Below are 23,017 nucleotides of genomic sequence, written 5' to 3'. Positions count from 1 at the left end.
TAATAATGTGGTTGAAAGCATCTCTTGGTTTTGTATTTTATATCTCTTCTCTGAAGGTTCAAAGAACCTGATTTAAACGTCAAACAAAGTTTCCATTATTGTTTCCATCATGACACCATAAGTTAAGTGTGACCAGAGGTTCCTGCAGATGCTGGGCGGTTGATTTGTTGGAATGTATAGTCCCTAATTCTTGCCTTGAGTTCAGGATATTTTTCAAATGCAGCATTAAAGTTTCAGATTTCCAACAGTTTCAAACTCGCAAACAATGGTTTTAAACTTGTGTTTATTCACTATCTAAATATATTGGCCCATATCTCTGCTTCATTAGCAGCTATCCTGTCATGAGAGCCTGTTAGTAATAAAGGTGTAAAAGCACTTTAAATGCTGCAAAAATCCAAAAACCTGCTAACACCTTTCAAACTGCAATTAATGGAAGCCCAGGGCTCCAACTCCAACTGGATTAATTCCACTGCCACAGAAAAACAACGACATGGAAATATGAAAATGTTAAAGAAGAACAATTATTCTGCAGCTTTAAAGGTTCTTGGTGTTTGCAAGATTTAGCAGAACAAAATGGTTTTCCCCTCAGACTGTGGCTCAACATTCCATAATCTGAGGGATCGATAACAGGAGATTCATTTAAATACAGTGACCCTGTACAAACAGCTCAGATCTGTAGTTCTCCTGTGCGGAATGTTGACTGACTGTCAGCTCCAGACACGTCCTGACATCTACAGCACCAATTAACAATTGCAAGAGTTTAGCAAAAGGGCTGCTGATAATGAAATGAAAAGAATTCTCGAGTCCATTCTGGCCTTACCGACATCCTCCTCATCTCTCCGAGCGTTAAAAATTCAAATATAATAGAGATAGAAAAATGCATATTTTTAAAGCAAACCTTTGCTTTGTGTGTATGGAGAGTTCTGGTAACACCAACCAAAGCTGTCCTTCTCCGAGGACCCTCGTTTCTCCACCTGCAATCAGCTGATTTTAGCCGTTAATTGATGTACAGACTAGGAAGCGGGTTTATCCAAAGACGATGTCAGCAAACCTCAGCAGCAACCATCAAATAATCTAGTGAAACAGTGTTCTCAGCATCTCTGGGTGACACCGACATAACTCCTGATGACAATCATTATTCTCTGCTTAATCCCAGCATCAGTCCTGGCTGATCACCAGCAGACAGGTCAGTGCTGCACACGTATTCATATGCTGTCCCAACAGTGAATCCCATCGGCTCGGAAATGAGCCCGCAGAACTTTATCAGTGAGCTCACAGAGCATAGAACAGATGATGTGGTCTCCTGTGATCGTGCACTGGAGCGCTCACAACCTATTCCCTCAGAAGACAAATGCTCCATCACACAGATGGTTTTCCACTTGCTGAGGGAAAAAAAATACCTCTTTTACTCGAGTAGTAGCGCTCCACAGTGTATTACACTAAAACCTGCTGAGACCAACCCAGATGCTTTCTGACAGAATGGTGTTTTCCTGTTTGGAACACAGTTGGAACTACTTTTATCCCTGAGCCTCTCTGTTCCCAGTGAGGGTTGGACTCCACCAGGGCTGCCCTTTGTCACCGGTTCTGTTCATAACTTTTATGGACAGAATTTCTAGGCGCAGCCGGGGAGTGGAGGGTGTCGAGTTTGGTGGGCGGAAGATCCCGTCGCTGCTTTTTGCGGATGACGTAGTTCTTCTGGTGCTATCGAACAGGGACCACCAATAAATGCTGGGACGGTTCGCGACCGAGTGTGAAGCGGCAGGGATGCGGATCACAACCTACAAGTCAGAGTCCATAGTCCTCGCTCAGAAAAAGGTTGAGTGCCTTCTCCGGGTTGGGGAGGAGGTCCTGCCCCAGGTGGAGGAGTTCAAGTATCTCTGGATCTTGTTCACGAGTGAGGGTAGGATGGAATGTGAGATCGACAGGCATGGTGAAGAAGGAGCTGAGCCGGAAGGCAAAGCTCTCGATTTACCGGTCGATCTACGTCCCAATCCTCACCTATGGCCATCAATGTTGGGTGATGACCGAAAGAACGAGATCGTGGATACAAGCGGCTGAAATGAGTTTCCTTGGCAGGGTGGCCGGGCTCAGCCTTAGAGATAGGGTGAGAAGCTCGGACATCCGGGAGGAGCTCGGAGTAGAACCGCTGCTTCTCCACATCGATAGGAGTCAGTTGGGGTGGCTCGGGCATCTGGCTAGGATGCCTTCCGGACGCCTCCCTTTAGATGTGTTCTGGACATGACCCACCAGGACGAGGCCTCGTGGACTAGGTGGAGAGATTACATCTCTCGTCTGGCTTGGGAGCAGATGGGGGTCTGATGGAAGTGGCCGGGGAGAGGGCTGTCTGGGCATCCCCCCTGAAGCTGCTGCCCCCGCGATCCGTATCCGGATAAGCGGGAGAAAATGAACGAACGAACAGACATCTCTGGATCGTATAGAACCATCCATTACATCAGCTTCTAATTTTTAGAATTCTTAGTCTCAATGATAATCTGGATAAGAGTATCAGACGAGCTGAATTATCAGATATTTTAACATTATATGACATCAGGATTGTCCACCAGGTGGCGCATGGGGGACACTAATGTAGTGTGTAATGTATTCACTAATGTACAGAGAAATCATTTTCTCATTTGCATGATATTTTACTTTTGTTTTAAATTAATTTAAACTTCTAGGTGTGTCCTGTTGGTGAACATGAAGAACTTACCGGAGTCACGTATCTCCCTACGTATTGTCAGCTATTTATTTATTTTCCAAAGCTTCCTGTAGTAGCTGTAAAAGTTTGATCAAATTCCATATGTTTCCTCCTTGGCAGTGTCTGCTTTTCAAGGTGTCAACTTCTGTAACGTGTGAAATTTCCTTGCTGTCTTTATCAGTTGACAACAACGCTGTAGTGGAACATGTGCGTGAGGCTGTGGGGTTATCTCGCACACACACGGATTCACACTTGTGGTTGGCATCCCAGACAGAACTGAGGAACTAGAGCTGTTATCACACACATATCTCTAGACAGCCGCTATCCAAATGTGTGCACTTGGCTCGGAACAGCACGCCATAGCGAGCTTTTCAGACACGCTAGTCTGGACAGTTGGATGGAGCAGAGGGAGGCGGAACGAGGAAGAGTCAGTTTGGATGCTTTGCCAAAGAGAGGTGAGTGGAACAGAGGCAGACGGCGGGAAATTGTAAAGCTGAGGGAGTTTAGAGGCGGCGCAAGCCATTTATGGCCATGATGGAGAGACAGAGACAGTCAAGACAAATGAGGGGGAAATGGAGTGATCTGGGAGACAGAGCAGCCGATAGGGAAGAGCAGAGGGACGACGCACCGCCTGCATTAAGATGCTCTGTGTCAGGAAATTGGCCACTGACCCGGCACTCGTTGACAAGCCGCAAACTGTCTGTCAGAGCGTCCAATTTAACAGGCCAGTTGGCTCAGTGCTCAGTCCTAAACTGTACGGGCGAAGAAAGGAGCGTGTTTGAGTTTTTAAAAAAAGGCAGCAGTTTCATCACGGTGTGTTCAGGATCATCTTGATAGACAGAATTCATAAATTGCTTCATGGAAATAAAAATAGATATCTGTAGCCTAGCTAGTTAGCTACAGGTTAGCCAACAAGCTGCTTATAAAGGCAGAGAGCACAAGTCACGTACACTCAGAGGAAGCACACAGTGGTCTCATTAAATTCCAGTTTAAACTTTTCTACAGTGAAAAGACTGAACAGACACACAGACACGGACATGCTAATGACCACAGCCAGACAGTTTTCCTCACACGCATCCTCTGTTGCCTGTTGCCTGCCAGAATGGATGTTGAATGATACATATGAATATTGTCACTGTACTCTCGTATGCCAGCACTCCCAATAATCATATTAGATCATAGAGATCACAAAATAAAGATAGACACACAGACACACACAAACAGCATGGTTGGACTCTTGAAATTCATTTTCAGTTTTAATCTTCTTTCTCTGATTATCTGCCTGCCTGCCTGCCTGCCTGCCTGCCTGCCTGCCTGCCTGCCTGCCTGCCTGCCTGCCCTGCCTGCCTGCCTGCCTGCCTGCCTGCCTGCCTGCCTGCCTGCCTGCCTGCCTGTCTGTCTGTCTGTCTATCCTGTCATCGGCTCTCATCGAAACTCCACTTGCTGATTTACTCTGCAGTCCCTGAGAGAGCGCGAGCGCCTCGAGTACACTGAGGGTATTTGTGGATGAATGATGGTTTCGTATTGATTTGTGATGAACTTGCACCAAAACCACATGTGTGTGTGTGTGTGTGTGTGTGCGCGCGCAGGACTTCGAGTACATGAAGACAAACAAATGGCAGTGATAAAATAAAAAGCAGATAATTGCTGAGGGGCAAGTACCGTACATCATAACCCCAGCTATTAAACCTATTGTGTGTAATTAGGCAGACTGGGTCTTTTTACAACCGCTGTCCAACCACATGATAATATTAACTTTACACAACAAGTCAGGACAGCATAACCAGGTATTATTATAAAATCAGTACAATTTTTTTTTTTTTTTGTAAATTGCCTATGCTGATGTTGATAAGTGGAACTTGTGACTCCCCCGCCTGTGTGTGACCTGATCGACAGGGTTAACGCCTGCAGGCAGACACAAAAGTCAAGTGGAGGGACTTCCTCAGCAGATTCTTCTCTGTTTGTGGCTGCGCGAGACAAGCCAGACACACATTTGTTCATTTTATCATCAGCCGTCTGATGGGGAATCGAAGAGGCTTGCTGACGATTTTGATAGTTCGCAGGAAGTCAGACTGTAACGCGGCGGGGTGATGTCGACTGAAGTCGTCCGCGAATGATTAAACACGGTGTCTGCAGCCTGCACTCCCAGTAATGACATATCGCAGCAGCAGTCTGGAACAGGCAGTGCCTCTGGGGTTCAGAGATAAGCCTCTGGGTGTGTGAGAGATCATCAAAGGTTAACCAGGCAGGTGATAAAAGCTTTGTTATTTTGGTCATGCCGGGGGGGGGGCAGTAGGTGCGGCGCTGCGACAGGTCGGAGGACAGTCCTGAAGGGGTCCAAGCAGACAACAGCCGTGTTAGCAGCTTCTGTGATTCATCCCTTAGATGCAATATTCTGTCATTTGTGCTGCAGAGCTGTGATCGTCATCTTTAAACCCCTCCCCCACTGCCCCCCCACAGTGTTCTGACCTTTTTACCATTGTTGTGCATGGTGCTTTTGATATGAGGCGGCACACCTTGTCCAGAATTTAAAAAACGAGGAAAGCATCCATTTTAGGGACACTGTATCTCTTTGAGATACAAAGACATTTTCTCAGTGAAGTCACTTCCAAACTGAAAGAAAAATCATACAATTGAATAACTGAATTTCATTTCAGCTCTTTCCATCTATTTAATAAAAACTATCCTAAAATAGAAATAGTGCTCCAACTTTGCCTCAGTTGTCCCACTTTGTCCTCTACAGGAACAAACAGGAAGAGTTATTCCTTGAAAAGCTTGCCACGCCGGGTCTGGAGGAAGGTTTCTTCTGCGGGTTACTCAATGATTTAAATTCCACTCCAAGTGCAAGCCTGCGCAAACAACTTTACAAGCGTATAATCTGAAATATTTAAGCGGATTGTGTTCCTCCTGTCGTTCATTAAATGTGCGACGTTTGGTATGGGCTTTTGCTTTGTGGCAACATTTTTGTTTCGCGGAATTTGAATGAACACATTTTTTTACCCGCTTCCTCCAACACATAAATTACAAGCAGTTTAACCTCTGCACTCACCCAACACACGACAGTTATCCTCAGAAAAGGTCGAGTTTGCCACAAACATATCAGCATCATTAAAAGGTCTGATTTAATTGCCCCCAGATTTACTGTCACAATAAAAAAGGCTTTGAAGGTGCTGTAGCACAGAGCGTTCATTTGAAATGCCACACTTCTGATATTGTATAACTGGGAATTTCCATCATGGGAGCGACCGGGCTCCTTTCACAGAACAGAGTGTTGGTCCCGGACCTTTTCAAGTGTGAAAACAGGCTAATGCTTGATGCTGTCAAAAAGTATCCCCGTGCCACCCACACGTACGCTAACTGCTGCAGAGATGTTTGGAGGATAGGGCGCTGATGTAAAATGTTCTGATTTAACCTTTAATCACTCTGTGAAAACCCTGACTGATCAGCAGGAGGTGGGGGGGTGGGGGGTGGGGGGCAGGCACAGAGGCATCAGAAGGTAACTGCCTCACTCTGAAATGCAAAACCAGCAGTTCAGAAACAAGACCTTCACCGCTGTTTTAAAATCAAATACATTTTCAAAATGATCCACCCCCCCGCCCCGACATCCATCTGAGTCAAGGTTTAAATGTGAAGCTTGGGAAGGTTATGACTTTGTCTTATTTATGTTAAATATTAGCATCTCAAACATTTTTGTGCTCCACATTCTGGACCTGAGTGTTGTTTCTTTTAATGTAACTATCTACGATTAAAGACTTTTTGTGCATAAATATATGTAAAAATATGTGTCTATATAGAAGCTGAGTCCAAGTATTCATTAATGAGTCATGGTTCAGTTATTCTGTGAAAAGGAGGAAAGCACATTCCCCTAAACATCATCTCAGTTGCAAAACAAGATAATTAATGCTAAAGAAACCAAATCCAGGAAAAAGGATTTTTGTGCTGATCTTTGTGGGACATTAATCTCAATCTCAATTAGTCTCAATGACAGCCTTATTTACACCCATGTACACTTTTGCATTTGTGACCTCTTTTTGGAGTTTTGTATTGCATTTGTTGCAATAGGTCACCCCTCCTTGAACTGCTACACTTCGTGTGCCCAAATTATCCTTGGGGCTTTGTTGTCAGGGGCCAGAAAGCCCCTAGTATGGTCTAGGATGTTCATGTCGCCTGGATTGGTGGTCCTGTGTGCCCACCCTGGAGCCAGGCCTAGGCTTGTGGCTTGCAGGCAAGCGCAAAATGGCTACATGGGCTCACTTTCCAATAGACTCATTATCAACAGGAAGGTCCATGAGGCGCCAGTGCAATGTGGTCTGCGGGGCCCCGAAGACCCAATACTGGACCAGAACCCTAGCTATAGGGACATGTAATGTCACCTCACTGGGGGGAAGGACCCTGAGCTTGGGGATGTTGGGCGGTACCGGCAAGGCCGGGCTCACCTCCATGCACCACTTGGGCTCTGGAACCCAGCTCCAGGAGCCCAGTTGCCCAGGGTGAGCACTGATGGGATGATGTGCTTATAGCTCCCTAGGGCGGCCGCCACTTAAAGTTCACTGGGGTGAAGAAGAGTGTCGCTTCCCAAGAGCTTCAGGTTGGGAATAGGTCTCTTGTTGTTGTTTGTGTCTACAGGCCAAACACCAGCTCACAGGGTAACAGCAGTGACACCTGGAGGAGTGCGATTGGAAATGGCCATCTTGATCTGAACTCGTGTGGTGTTCTGTTATTGGACTCTTAGTTGCAGCTTGTCAATACCGAACACCCTGTTTGAGCCAAAGGGTGTCCATCACTGCACGTGGCACCAGGACACCCAGGACAGGCCGGAGGTTGGTGATCAATTTTGTTGTCGTCTCATCTTTCATTCAGCTGCTGCTCCTTCACATCAAGAGGTGGCTGGGGCACCTGTTGCGGATGGCCCGTGCACACTACCCTTGGCCAGGTGTTCCAGTCATGTCCCAATGGTTGGAGTCTTAGAAAGAGGCAAGACATGCTGGAGAGACTATGTCTCTCACCTGGCCTTGAAGTGCCTTGGAATCCTTCCGGTAGGGCCGGAGGAAGTGTCTGGCGGGGGGTGAGGGAAGTCAGTGCATTTCTGCTTAAATTGCTGCCTCCGTGACCCAGACACGGTTAAGCGGATAAAGACGAAACGAGACGAGACAAGACAAAAGGTCAAGAGCTGCGTGTTCATTTGGTTTCTAATGCAGAGCAGACTGTGTCAGGTTTGTTACAATCCCATTCCATCGACTGTGACAGTCATGATTTTGACTGACACTACCGTCCCACTGAGCCAGCGTCTGATGAGCTGTGACGCTCCCTGACAGCTTGGGAATGAGTGAGGGAACCAGAATGTCATACAATCAAACCGATAGTGTGAAAATTAGTTTTTTCAAGAGCGAAGAGAGCGAGCAAACAGCACTCTCAGCTACAAAATGACACCTACGCGCCTTCCAGAAGGTCAGCTAATACCTCAGTTACACACTCCAGCAACAGAGTTCATAAAATGATTTTTTTATGAAGCAATTTCATTTCGACTCAAAGTTTGTCTCCACTGGCGCCAATTCGGCCAAACCAAACACTTTCCCAATGTCTTCCATGACAGCTGAGCAAATCTCATCTTCAGCCTGGATCCTCATGTGACTCTGAAATGTTATCATACCCTGAAACCTACAGGCAACAGATGTTCTAGGTAAACACAAAAGGAATAATAATAATAAAAAGAGACATACTGTATATGAAAAGTATAAGGATAACGATGCAAAGAAGCTCAGAATGAGGACTCCACTACAGGCAAACCGAAGGGTTGTCCCTGGTATTCTGACTCGACTGTGAATTATAAATAAAATTATTACAGGAAAAGGCCTCACCTCTGTTTGACTGAGGCCGTAAATTAAAATGATTCACCTTTCATCCAAATCATGCATATCAAAGGGTCGTGTAAGGGTAAGACACTGTGGATGGTGTTCAAAGACATTTGTTTGACAAAGATTTTGTGGTTCATTGCGCTAATTTCCATGTCACCCTCAGGGCTTTGAAGCATCGGAGTAGCCTCATCAAAGCAGATTCGATAATGACAGTGACCTTCAGGTTTTCCACTTCCATCTTCCCTTCACCTGGCCAGGACTGGCTTTTCTGCCCTTTTATCACAACTGTCCATCAGGTTTCTGTCACATGCCATAAATAAGCAATGCAAGGATGTATATGTGGAAATATGTTCTGTCATAGGTTCTCCTGGATGAAGAGCCAGAAGATGTTTGCTGAAGGAACAAAGTGGCGGAAAACTCTCCAGAGAACAATATCCAGAGGAGGACGTTGGAAAGACAGAAGGGTTAAAGGAAGTGTGAAGCCTGATGGGAGAGGGGAAAGGGTAAAAAGGGGAATCACAGGCATTTTTTATTCTGGAACTATAACACCAGGAGGGAAGCAATAAATTAAGAGGCAAAAAAGGAGGAGGGTTGGGAAGGAGGAGGTAGAGAAGAATGAACTGAGGGAGCGAGTGACTCTCAGAAGCAGGCCAGTGTGTAAATGTGGCAGGATGAGCTACCCCAAGGCTTCCTCCACACTCACACATCCCCAGAGAAGCAATTAACAAAGAAATTATGGCAAAACTATTCAGCCAAAGGCTGTGTGTGTCTCTCATGCTGTTTAAGTGTGCTAATCACTTCTTCCATTATTGTACAGGACGAGAGAGAGAAAGGAACAAAAGACCGAGCCATGTTCACATTAAGGAAGAATGGACATATGATGTAATGAAGAAATCATATCTCGTGTCATACTTCCAAGTTTTATTAAATTATACAATTAAAATATGGATGAGCATATAATTAATTAAAGTCAGACTATTTCATAGGAGAAGAGGACTATTACAGAATACACTTAAGCACCAAGATGAGATGTTTCTCTTCATCTCGGGGTTTCTGGGGAAGAAAACAATTTTTGGTGGCAAGCTACCAAGTATGTGAAAATCTGTGATGTGCGGTGAACAATGAGACATATCTGTTACACAAACCATGATTCCTCTTATAATCTAATGGCACCATGGCAACACCAATCATCTGCTCAGCAGTTGATGATTACAGTTCAGCCCACATGTTAGATGTGATCATTTGCACTTGACGAAGACACCATAAAACAGTTCCATCCAAAGTGGTCAGTGATGTTTCCCACAGACAAGACTGTTGACCACCAACGGTCCAACAAACCAGACAATAAAAATTTGGAATTCTCTTTAGCCACCAGCAATATCTGTACAATTCTATACTCAATCTGGAATTCCTCAATTCCCAAAGTTAAAAATGTTCCTCTTATTGGAAGTGAGCATGGCTTGCATACGCTGCTGGAGAGGGGAAACAGAGCAGTATCCAGATACCTCCGTGACACAAATACCTCTGAGCTTCAGCCCAGAATACACCTTTGTCTACCTGCAGCAGCTGCTGCCATCACATCCACTCTGCACACTCCTCTAAGCCCAGCAGCTGCCCGCCCAACCACACCGAGCTCATTTAACATTTAAACTCAAGTAAATACTGCAAATGAAACAGAGCTCATCTAATTCAGGCGTTCAGGCCTGAACGATGTGTGATGGCAGCGCCTCAACTCCATCATGAGCAAATTAGCCAACTTCTGTTGCGGTAGTCCTGCTGTGTATGGCGGGGAGCTATTTTAAGGTGGAACGTGTGTCTCACATCTGAAGCTCCAGATAGTGTCGCTCACGGGAGCGGCGTGCCTTTTATTAGCCTGCTAGGAGTTTGAGGTGCACTTGCCTCTTCCTCATTCTCATTTTCATTGGTTCAAAATTTTATTAATGCATATTTCAAAACAACAGTCAAACATAAATCAAATCATCTATATTTCTGTAGAGTCTGACACAATCAAAATTGTCTCTAGGTGCTGCCAGAAACCCAGAGCCTGACCCCAACAAGCAACATTGGCAAAGAAAAACTCCTCTTTAACAGGAAGAAATCTTAAGCAGGACCAGGCTCATGTAGGGGAAGACCCTCCTGCTGATGGCTGGCTGGGCAGAGAATCATAACTCATACATGAATCATAACTCAAACATGATGAATTATTTTTCCCAGCTTTTCCTAAAAAAAAAAAAAAAAACCTCTCTGGAAAGCTGCTCCGTGCAGACACAAATTCCACTTTCTTGTACCTACGTGTGCAATTTGTCAGGAAGACTGCAAGGACCAAATCTTTGTCTTCTCATTTTTATATTTGAAGAAACCGTTAGTATGTGTGCATTCCTTTTAATCTACAATTGTCCCTCAGACGGGACACATGATGTCGGTTTCCTGTCTGTCAGGTGGGGGGCACTGCAAAAAAAAGATGAGCCCACATCTTAACTGCCCAACTGTTGCATCAGACCACATGTGACAGTGTCAAACAGTGAAGGAGTAAAGAATCAGCTATAATCTTGTTATCACTTTCCTTTCTTGACTATCGTCCTTATTAATATTTTGTTTTATAATTTTTATCATATTTGATAATATTTTCTCTGACTTCAGAAACAGTGGGGGCTTCTCTCTGGAAACTGGAGTGCACTACGGTTTCCAGTTCTCAGCAGATGTTTCTTACCCAAAATAATGATGCACATAAAGTATGATTATCTTAATTAGTATGGTCTTTTGGGGGAAGGGGGGAGGGGTCCTGAGGGAGGGTGCGGACCTTATGTTGGGAGCAGCAGCTTTCTTACGTTTGCTGTTCGCTAAAACTGAGCCGTCCAATGATTAAACTGCATGAATAAAGACTGTGTCAAGAATCAGAAGATCAGAAAAGTTTTCAGTGTGGAGCAGGTCAAATCCTCAACTGCTAAAGCAGCTAAAGACTGTAAGGACATTCTGGAGACAGCTACAGGACAAAGGACATGTTCTTAAACTGACCCCATGAGTTATTGATGTGTTATTGGCACATGTGTGAAGACTGAGAAACCAGACATCAGAATCCCTTGTCAAAACAATTACAGATACTGATATAACTAATGACAGCCGGACTCCTTGGAGAGCATTTTGGCATTCAAATAGAAGAAATGTGTAAAAGAAAGGAAAATGAGCTACTATCCAGTAACCAAATACTACTACGGCAGTCATGGGGAAATCCATCAGCAGACTCTATTTTGAGTTATTTTCATCAAGAGCTGATAATAAATCTTACTTTGTCCCTGAAATACATTTTATTTATGTTCAGGCAATAGCCCCCGAGGTCAGAAAAAGCCCCCAGAAGGATACAATGCTGTAGGACCCCCTGAAAGCAATTCCACTGTTAAACATGCAGCACTTTTTAACCTTTAATTCTAGAGACTCAGCAGTTAAATTACAACTCTATAAACCACGGCGTCTTTTGATTGAAGCAGTCGTTTCTAAATGAGAACAGAGACCATTTCCCCCCGTCTGCATTGTCCATCCATCCTTGTTATAAAAGCCGTCTTGCCGGGGTCCCAGGACCCAACACTCTCTGAAAAAAAGCCAGTATTAAGACTGACTCTTCCATTCCAGACAATCGATGCCATCACTTACCCACCGAGTCAACCGCTGATTACAGTGTCCCTCAATTTACAGTCGTGTAGTGGGAAGTGGGAGTGGGGTGTGGGGGTGCTAAGTGATCCAGTAGATGTCCCACCTCTGTGCTCATAATAAAACTCCAGGGATAAGTGCCTGCAGAGAAATACCTTTATTTATATACCTGATTTCCAGAAAATAATCCAGTCAGCAGGGTTCCACGGTTTCTGTAGTGTCGGTGTGTGAGAGTGTGTTCATTGTCCCTCTTCCATACACCATGCCTGCACCAGAGGGGTGATGTTATTAAATGTTTCCTGCAGCTTTCCCTTCTCAAATGTGACCCTTCACCTGCCGCAAAGCCAATAAGACAAAACTGGAGGTGTGGCTAAGTCAAATTCCCTGTGATCCTGCAGGACGAAAGGAAACCATTTTACAAACTCTAACAACATCAATTCTGGGTGGTAAAAAAAAGACCTGGTTATGAGGCGCCCCTGTGGAAATGCTGGCTGTGATGAAACGCTGCTGGCGGAGCCAGTCTGATATGCAGACCTGTATCGTCTGCTGAGGGTTACTGGAGATGCTGATCAGGTGTGACTGGATATGAAGACGTCTGGCTTATGAGCAAACACACCAAGCCAAATCATCAAGCCCTGCATTGAACATCTACTGACTGTGGTAGTCCCCAAAAAAAGACCACATGATTCCCAGTGTGTGGAGCCTCAATTTGGTGATAAGTAATAGGTGAACTGGCTATAAGCTGAAGAGTGATTGGATCAGGGGAATTAAATCTAGGCTTTTACAATGAAGACGTCAGAAGAACCAATTAAAACTATTAATTCAATCTTAACTGCTGGGACGCGTCTGTCTGTCCATCCGTCCACCTGTCTGTTCAACTTTATCAGCCTTTTTAATGAGTTCCACTGGAGCTCATTTGCTGCTGTGATTAGAATCCAGCTAATAAATTATGCGTGTTCACAGCAGGTTGAGATCCTCCTGTTAAATTCTTCTGATGGACAGAAACCTCTCTCTCCATCTCCCCTCTTACTCCCTCCTATTGTGTGTGCATCTGTGCGTGCGTTCTCGTACATGCTACCTATTGAGAACCAAAATGTGCATTTCACCCGTAAAGAGAGGACATATTTGGAGGTGAGGACATGTTGTCTGGGCTCAGACTTTGTTAGATTCTGTTCATGCCTTTGGCATTTATTGTAACATTAGAGGCTGGAGGATGTAATCTGTCTCTGAGTGTCCTTACAAAGATAGAAAAAAGAAGAATGTGCATGTTCTCTATTTCAATAAATGTAAAACATGTAAACTGCATTATTTTGTTAAGTTATGAGTGGGGAAAAAGCAAATCACAACAAGAATCCTTCTAGTTCTCTCATACAAGGCTCCATTTGTATTCATGTATTCATTCAAATAATAGTCAGGTGTCTGTATGTTTGAAGTTAGCTGCTAAGTTAGCTGATCCACTGGAAAATGGTGAGAGTGGATGGTACCACATGTCTTTGTCATTTCATGTCTACGATCGGCACAGAGGTCTGGAAAATATAACATTAAATGGGAGAGATAGAGATTATGCCCTGAATTCTGTCAGATGACCCACATTTCCTGTGGAAAGATGTCCTAATTTTTTTTTAAAAATGCCAAATTATTAAAGAAATGCGCGTTAACAGAGCAGTGGGATCGGAACTCTGGGAGACGCGACATCAAAGAATCAAGAACAAACAGATGAAAAAAAAAGCCCTCCGCACACACAATTCCATCATGGCCAACTCCACCTGAGACGATTCGCATGTGATGGGACCGAAGAGTGAAGGACGACAGAAACAGACGCTCTTACTGTAACAATGGAAACAAAAGGACGCAAACTGTACCTGCAGAGGCGTTACAGTGAAGACCGCCATAAATAAACCATGAGCAAGTCTTTGCTTATGCATGCGCAAAGAGCCGTGCACACACTACAAAATATGCTGCAGCCACTGGTCGCTGCATGTGCAGTAATATGAGTACGAACAAACAAACAGGGAGCAGCAGGAGGTGGATTCTGCAGGGTTTTAACCCTCAGATCTCCTCAGATCTGTAACATAAAGCCTACACCCCCAAATTCCCCCAAAAGTGAATCCTTTCTAGTACTGAAATCAGTTCTTGTTGTGGATTATTAAAAGCAAAATACTCAGAGAAACTCAAGGACTCTCAGTTATGTCACATTGTCATCAAATTCCCTGGTGGATTCTCATAGACTGATGCTTGTAAAAATGTAATGGTCAACAATGAATAGTTAATATCCACCTAAATAATTTTTTAAAAGTCCTAGAGCGAAGACATAAGACACCCTCGAAGGCACTTTTTAAACAAAGTAGCGGTCATTCATGTAAAGCGACAAACAGGAAGCTGTTTGTTAAAGAGTGAAACATTTCTGAAGTCCTGCTTTAAAGACAGGAAGTCTGGTTCATGTTTTATTCCTCTAACGGCATCACAGGAATCAGCTCCATCCCTGCATGTTTATGGTTCCATTATTTTTTATAACCGTGGTTATTTTGGAGGATTCTGTAGTCTGAGCTGCTGGACTGTGCTGGCGTGTTTAAGATGAGCTGATATCGGGTTTATTAGGGAGGAGTGTGGCTGGTTATCGCTGCCTCTGAGGAGGGTAAGACGGTTGTAATTTGTCAACATGTGTCACAAATATCCTGAGAGGAGGACAAAGAACTCAGATTTTAATCTCATTAGTCGCTACCACCATGCTGAGGTTTTAACAGTTCATGGCATTTCGAACTGATAGTTCCGAACATCCATCTGTGCGTCTCGGCCTTTATTGCCTTCAGGTCATACCACTTCCAGCCACTAGGAGCAGTTACTGTTAATGGGTATTACGTAAACAATTCCTTTTGGTGCATTTACTGCTTTTTGCATAATGGTGGCGCTAAAGCAGCGACAACATTTATATTTAGACTTGACACGTGTACTCGGCTGCTGCAAGGCTCCAATTTAAAGTCACACATGCACTCTGAGGTGAGATGTGCAGCATTCGCTCACCTTTGCCCTCCTGATTATCTACAGCTCCTCTCCAGAACAAAGTTCTGTTCAGAACAAAGTTTCTACCTTCAGATTCATTAAATGATTCCGTCTGAAAGACTCGGAGGACTGAAGGGCAGAAGATTGTCTCATTAAGCACCGACGGAACTAAGTATAATTAACCGTTCGGACTGTTTTTAACCACCGGCAAAGCAAAAGAAGGCGGGTGTGTATTTTCAATACGATGTTGAAATGAAGAGACGCTTCTGTTTCGGAGCTCCAATTAATATCACTCGTTTGCATCTCATGTGGCGATGACATGCCGCGTCCACACACACAGCCGTGGTGAAGCTTTAATAGCCGAGGAGATCGCCACACAGCCGGCGAGGAGGCGAATGCAGCTCCGCAGGGTTGGACTGCGAGTGGAAACTCCTCCGCACTCTTTCTCATTTATTTCAATAACAACGAGAATTTTTCATTTGCTTTTATCAGCGGGCATTAGCTTAGACGCAGCAAGCCGCCTGAAATGAAAGATGGTGCTCTATGAAATATTAATTTTGGTCTCTGTTCATATCTGTGACATCACTGCCGCACAATGAAACAGATTCTCTCGAGCCACCCAGAAGCCCCAGATATATTCAAGCTTTGATCGAAATCCTGACACAATGCTGGTGAATGGTGCATTTTTCATTTAGACAACAGCTTATGCAGGATGAAACTGGTTGTAATATACTCTAATTCTGTAGCTCTGGGTTCTCTGCTTCAGCAAATATTAGTGCCTTTTAAAGATTTTGATTTCAACGTTGGCTAATGATTGAGAATAATAATAACCTTCTCTGACAATCTGTGAGTAGAATTTTTCTCTCCGCGCTACCTTCACCCTGACGTGACCTCTTTGACCTCTCGGTAGCTGCTGCGGTGGAGAGGTAGCTCCAGTGGTTGAAAGGTCAGTGGTCGAGTTGCCGGCCTCTCATCTGCATGGCCTGTGTGGAAAGTGCTCTGTTCTGATGGGCAGACAGCACGCTGTCAGCTGCCAAATATGTTGAGATGTCTCGGCTGTTTCTATTTGGTGTTCGAGCAGAAGAACAATATGGGGTTAAGGTCATGTTGGAACCGGCGCACATGTAAATCCATGCTGAACACGCCATGACTATACACCCCCAAGCATATATAAAGAGATATAAACTTGTTGAGGCATATTATATATACTCGTCTTAGGGGTTTTACAGGTTTATCATTTAAAAAAAGCCATTTAAAAAAAGTACACACACACACACACACACACAAATACACAAACGGGCACAGAGTTATCAAAATGCATTCTTACTCAGAGCCATTACTTATTCAGTTAGAACTTCTAAGGGTTTTGTCTCTGAAGGTTCCTCAACAGAACTGATGCTAAATGTTGTCAGAAAACTGAACTTTTCTGCCAGAAAACTGCCAGGGGCCACTCTTTCTGAGAGTGAAGACCGCTGGGGGCCCCTTTTTTAGTTCTTTTCATATTATGAAGTGTAAATATGAACAAAGCAGCACAGCAGTTTGACTGTCATCACAGGTCTTCGTCTGTAAAAGTGAAAAAATATGCAGGCCATCTTCTGTAGCTGTGTGCTTCTCTGAATAGATATTGACCCCCTCAGTTTTAAAGTCTTTAGTATTATAATTGGTTGCATGATGTATGTGTCCCCTCAACACTGCTTAGGGATGTTGAGGGGAAAATGGATGACTGGATGGATGGGTGTGTTTTCTTCTCCTCTTTCTTCCTTCATCAGAAGAACCCCCCCCCCATATTATTCTTTGCCAGGTTTCTTCCTGTTAAATTGAGTTTTTGCTGCCACTGCTGCTTGACTCAAGGTCTGGCTTTCTGCGAAGCAGCTCCTGATTTACTCCTGATTAAAACCAGCATGTCGATGCCTACAGAGACACTGTTTCAAACTAATTAATCATGTGATAATCAGCCCTGTCTGTGTTTGTTTGTGTCTCCTTTGGAGAACCCCACTGGTTCCTAAAATTAATCTCCTCAGGTAAACCAGTCAAATGGTTGTGTCACTTCTAAACACCTGTGCAAAATGAGCATGAACACCATCACTTCTAATACCATAAAACATCTTGTGAGATCATATGGAATGACTGGTTTGGTGGAAGGAACATCAATATTTCAGAGAAGGGCTGCAGAGAACTTCTGTCATTTTTAAACTGCTTTCCCAGAGCTCAGTACTATTCAAATTGTGCTTATTTGCATCATTTAGAAAAACATACTGCTATATCCTCTTTATTTTTTGTGGAAATGAAGGATTTTTCTGAATAAAAACATTCCGAATGACTCCTTTAGTCACTTTACTGTGACCTCTGAGGTGACAGACTCACATTTCCTCTCATGCTCTTTCAGTATATGACTCACTGAGGGGGGTAGAGAAGCTAAATTGCTAGCAGCCAAAGCTTATGTGTGACCTCCACAAAAAACTGCTTACATAAAAATTTATGTAACGTTCGACAATAAATCAAAGCGGGTCTCGTTTGCCCTTCACTAATCTCAAATGGACAAATTGGAAACCTGTTTTGTATTTACTGTTTGATGGATTGCTACAAATAAGATGTTAAATCTATAAATATAACTTAAATCGATCGAAAATGTAGCAATCAGGTAACAAGAAGAGCACTTTTCAGTAAGCAAGCTCATGGAAGCAAACTGGATTTCTGTGGTTGAGTTCAGAGCCCAACCTCCTTAGATGAAGAATTTATAACTGAGTTATAATTAGCTATGACTGACAGCATCTTTGAGGTAATTAAGAGGAAAAGAATGACACAATTCCCAAGGTGGGAAGATAGGAAGCATAAATTGAAAATGATTATGGAGGGCTGATGAGGAAGAGCAGACGGAGAGAAGGAACGGGACACTAATATGATCCTCTCGCGGTTATTTGTCATTCCTGTTCACCCCCATGTTTGCCCTACTCATACAACCTGAGCGCAGCGCCGCCCTCGGCAGTTTTATGATGCTATAACAGTTAGCCATGACAATATGCATCCAATTAACAAGCTTGATGGGATTAGTCAGCCTATCCATTCATCTAATGTGATTTGCCTCATTACCAGATGACTTCATAAATAAGATGATCTCTCTCTCTCTCTCTCTCTCTCTCTCTCTCTCTCTCTCTCTCTCTCTCTCTCACACGCACACACACACACACACACACACAAGCACATGTTCAGATTCAGGTCCTTTATTGTCCCACACGGGATATGTGGAGGAAATGATGATAGCTCGTTTAATGGGAGAGCAGGAAATTCCATGTGAGGACTCCAATGTCTCCTCCCCTGACTGATCTCAGTGATAATGCTTTGAGAAGGATAAAAACATCTTGTTCGATACCACGCTTGCTGTTCCAATATAAGAAGAAACTGCAAAGGACTCCTTAAGATGAATTTATCTAAGAGTAAATTGCTGAGCGTGATCATTTATTGTAGCCTTTGAACTTTTCATTTTAAGCGCTGACAAGCTAAGTGAGCCTTGGGATTAGTGAACTGGGATTTGACTGGAAGAACGAAAGCACGATCTCTATGGACTGTGTACTGAAGCCACCGGGTCTGTGATTTCCTCAGTGATGAGTGTGGGCAGCTTGTGATGTAGAAAAAAGCCTGCATGCTCAGTCAGCATTGTTTGGATTAATTAAACAAAAGGCTGTCATGTCAGCTTCCTGCTGGCAGAACTGGATAAAGCCAAGCTTGCCAGGGAGCTGCAGCGCTCTCTGTCACGTGCAGCTCCGTCGCCGATCTCCCTGACAGAAAACGGACATGGTTTGGAAGATGATGCGCTCCTTTTGAATCCTTTTGACCTTTTTTGATGATGTGTCTTTGATTTGCTGCCATTATCTGGTTCACAGCTCTGCTGAATGCCTCATTCGAGTCGACGGACTCCTCAAAGTGCTGCCGACATGCATGCGCTCAAAGCCTGGTGCAAAGGCTGAAATACCGGGCGCTGACCTGCTGATTGTGGCTGATAAAGAATTTCCTACCAACACTGAGCATTTTTGCTTTGCTCTTTCAAAAGAGTCCCACGTCAGAGGGCAATTTTGGTTCAAACATGAACAGCTTATATAAATAACAGCATATTTTCATTGTGGGGATGAAAAAAAAAACTAAGAGGGAAATTTTAACAAGACCAAATGTTAAATCTTTTTCACAGATAAAAGAGATAGACACGATAAAGTGATGTGTGATGACATGCACAGTCTTCCAGCGCAGTAAAGATCCGACGGTTGGACGGAGGGAGGGACGGACCCCGGGCCACGGACGCACAAAGGTTGGCCTTGGGGAGAATGTGCACGCACTGACGCCATGGCAACAAGCCCTCTGGAGCCACAATGTGAGGAATCACTCATTTAAAACTCAGATTACCATCCAGCAGCAATCTAAATTTAAAGAGGAGTGAAGTAATTTCATAAACTAAATCAATTTGACTGCAGATGTGGAGCCTGAGTTTGTGTTCCATCAGGAGGTAAATCACACAAACACACAACATAAAAAGAAATAAAAAATCAGACACACAAGTTCCACATTTCAAATGAAAAATACAACTGGCTTTTATCTCAGACTGCTTATGATAGTGCAAATGGCTCATTTGTACCCCCAGCCGCAGAATGTATTTTGTTAACGTAAACTGTGGCATAAATTGGATTAAATTAAAATATTAAACAGATAAAGAGAATGAGATGCAGCAGTTTCGTGGTGCTGCTGTTGTCTGGCTGTAGCCATGTGCAACCGAATCCTGCTAATTAATGCAAGAACACACCCCAGGGACACTACTGAGGAAAAACACAACTAAAACCCCCTCAGCAAGGAGAAAAGTCAGAAAAGTGTTCGTTAAAACACACACACATACACACACACACAAACGCACATGAATGCACACTTTTGGTGTTTCTGGAGCTGCATCCTGCTGATTTTCATCCCTCTCAGCTGTCCTCTGGCTCTCCCTCCACAGCCTTTGGGTGTCCAAACCATTGCAAGACATTTACTGATAAATATTTCTTCATCCTCAGCATAGCACCCCCACATCCCCCACTCCCCCTACAGCTCACTGTGTCTGTTTGCATGCTAATCGATTTCTCTGAAATTTCAGTGGCCTATTTATGGCCCCTGAGCTCCCTCCTCTTAACTCCTCTGCTCGCCTCCTTTAAGGCTTACTTCCTTTCCCCTCCACATGTTTTCTCTACTTCTGTTTTCCCTTATTCTCTCTCTGACGTTACATCTCCGGCACATCCTTTGTCTGTCCCTGGTGAACCAGTGTGAAAACACTTGCAGCCGGATCTACTGTTGAGTTCAATAGCTTTTCTTTGTGGCTCTCTACAATACCCTATACATGTTGTCCCGTCCTGTATTTTTCATTTCAGTCATTATTATTTTTTCCAAGAACGTGTAAAGATGTCACGCGGTTAGTCTGGAACACTATAATGAATAGTTCATACAGGCCGACTGATTCTCCCAGAGATTCGGAGGTTGAGCAGAGTCATTTTGATGTAGAAGCATCACTTTAATCAGCTGCACAAATATGATGCAGTAGATCAATGCACAGGTGACGTGACCTGGAGCCAGAAAGAAGAGTGGGGGGATCTGCATACACGCAGGTGTGATAATGTTTTTCCAGTATTTTGGTAAACAGGAGGTACCAACTGTTGTTTCACAGCTAATTTCAGATCAGGTGGATCAGCTGGTTCCTCCCTTTAAAAGCTTCAACAGTTGATGAATTAAATGATGAATTGACTTGTGTTTATCATTATTATTCAATGTGTTCGTGTTCCATTTTGTTCAGTTATTTTGTCCTTTTAACAGCCATGTTTTGATTAACCAAACTTCTACTTCTCTTTCTTACACTTTCCTTCTGTCACCTCTTCACAGTTCCATTGCTGAGTTTTTCTTCTTTTATTTTGAAAATCGGAATGGGTTTTGATCTTTATGGTCCTGTATTTGTGTGGTTGTTTGTAAAAGAAGGGTGTTGGGGGCGGTGGCTGCAGCTTACACAGGCAATGATAATGTATTGCTTATTGTCAGGTTTTATTTTGTTATTTTAAGGAGCTAGAAGATCCCCATTTTGTAGTGTTTAGAGTTTAGAATCTTGGACATTGAGGTGCTGGAAACCTGGAAGCAGGCCACACGCTGGCGAGCTCTGGCTTTCATCATCCCCTTTTAATGAGAACTGAGCTGATTAATGTTAACCTGATTGGCTTCTTCATTTTAGTCCAGCAGCATCAGGAGCAGTGAGCTCTGGGAGGAACATTCATAGCTCAGCTCAACCTTCCACTGGAAAGGAGACCTAACAGATGGCTCCAAGGAGAGAACCAGGGATTCAAGATAGATATACAGATTTATATCAGAGGTTCTGGAACATTCTGTGATGCCAGCACAGCCCTGAACTATTCATGAAAACTCTACCACTGCCACTTTTGTCCAATCACTGGCATGTGTCATCAGCCTCTGCATAGATTTTTTTTTGTTAACAGCAGAAAGAATATGCGCCTAAAAAAAGATAACATCTGAAAACAAATATCACCACTAGTCAGCTTCAAACACAAGTCAGCTTCTTGGTGTTCTACACAAAAAATGTTTTAAGATTTCCTTAAGTTTGGGCCTAATGGAGAAAATCCAGACAGTCCTGTGGAAACAAGACAGAGGACCCAAGTCGACCTTGAGGGTGTTTCTGAACATCTCACCATAAAAGAGAGTTATAATAGAACTGATAAAAGAAACTCAGCACTGACTCCCTTCTTTGGATGTTTTCCAGGCAGGTGAGGGATTTTGCACATCTGCCGGAAGAACCAGGAGCAAGCGATTAATCCTTCTGTCCTTTGTCTTCTATGCTACAAACATTTGGTCTGTGGACTTCAGACTGTCTGCAGACACCAAAGGTCTCTGCTAATGCTGTCAACTGTCCGTGGACACATTAGGACAGAAAAAGAAAACTTGTCTATTCTGTCAACAAGGTTTTGGAGAAGTTTTGGTTGCCCCAAGCACTCTAACTTTCTGACGAACGGGAAGTTGAATATTAGTAAAGTTCGCCCATGTCTCCATCCTCCCACCTTTACAAAGTTCCTGGTCCACTGAAAGGCAGATGAAACCAGCTCCTGGGGAAGGGAAATCTTCAGCTGACCTCCAGACAGAAATGCGGACTTTTTAGTTTTGACAACATATTTCATTCATTCACTTATTTATTTTTCATATGGAGTGATGTGGTGACTTGTTCAGAGTGTAGCCCGACTGCCGCCCTGAGGCAGCTGGATGTTGGGAGGATTGGCTGGAATCTGATGAACTCTGCTAACATTGTTTATTGCCTGTACCTGGAGTCGTTCTCATTTTATGACATTTTACACATTAGCGTTTTTTGGGTGAATATGCAAAACTTGTGTTCTGCTTTGGCTGCCTGTTTACACGAAAAGCTCTTAAAATGGATTGATACAAAATTGGTGCCAAAATGGGCTCTTGAGGGGAGCGTTGGAAAACGAAACGGGATCCATTGTCATGTAAACGCAAATGGAGTGTTTCCAGCAATTACGAGAACGTGCACTACAATTGCAGCCGATTGAGGAGTTGTAGACCATATGTAAGCGTAGAAGAGCACATTGGCACAACTCCAGTCCATGTTCTCTTTAGTTTGGTAGTTTAGTGGTTCCACCTTGTCATCACTTTGGCGTTCTTTGTTGGTTGTCATCACTCCACTGCAAAACATCAGCGCTCTCCTGCAAAAGTTCACTAATGTGATTGTGTGCTTCCTTATAGCTCCAAGGACAAAAGCCCCACTAGGCATGTCTGGCTCATCATTGCTATC

At 43.8% G+C, this 23,017-nt stretch overlaps 1 protein-coding gene and 1 long non-coding RNA gene across 4 annotated transcripts in view; one reads left to right on the top strand and one right to left on the bottom strand.

Annotated features, from left to right (window-relative positions):
• The window catches only part of astn1 (astrotactin 1), a 254,474-nt gene that overhangs the window by 51,235 nt on the left and 180,222 nt on the right, over window positions 1-23,017 (bottom strand). The gene's annotated exons all lie outside the window — the stretch shown is intronic.
• LOC115247897 (uncharacterized) lies at window positions 2,924-10,545 on the top strand. The gene is made up of 3 exons (XR_003886958.1): window positions 2,924-3,153; window positions 8,717-8,849; window positions 8,915-10,545. It is a non-coding gene; the product is annotated as an uncharacterized lncRNA (long non-coding RNA).

This window comes from Takifugu rubripes, chromosome 22 (assembly GCF_901000725.2).
Source record: "Takifugu rubripes chromosome 22, fTakRub1.2, whole genome shotgun sequence".
Classification (NCBI taxonomy): domain Eukaryota; kingdom Metazoa; phylum Chordata; class Actinopteri; order Tetraodontiformes; family Tetraodontidae; genus Takifugu; species Takifugu rubripes.
Note: the sequence above shows the minus strand (reverse complement) of the source record. Positions and strands in the feature narration are given on the sequence as shown.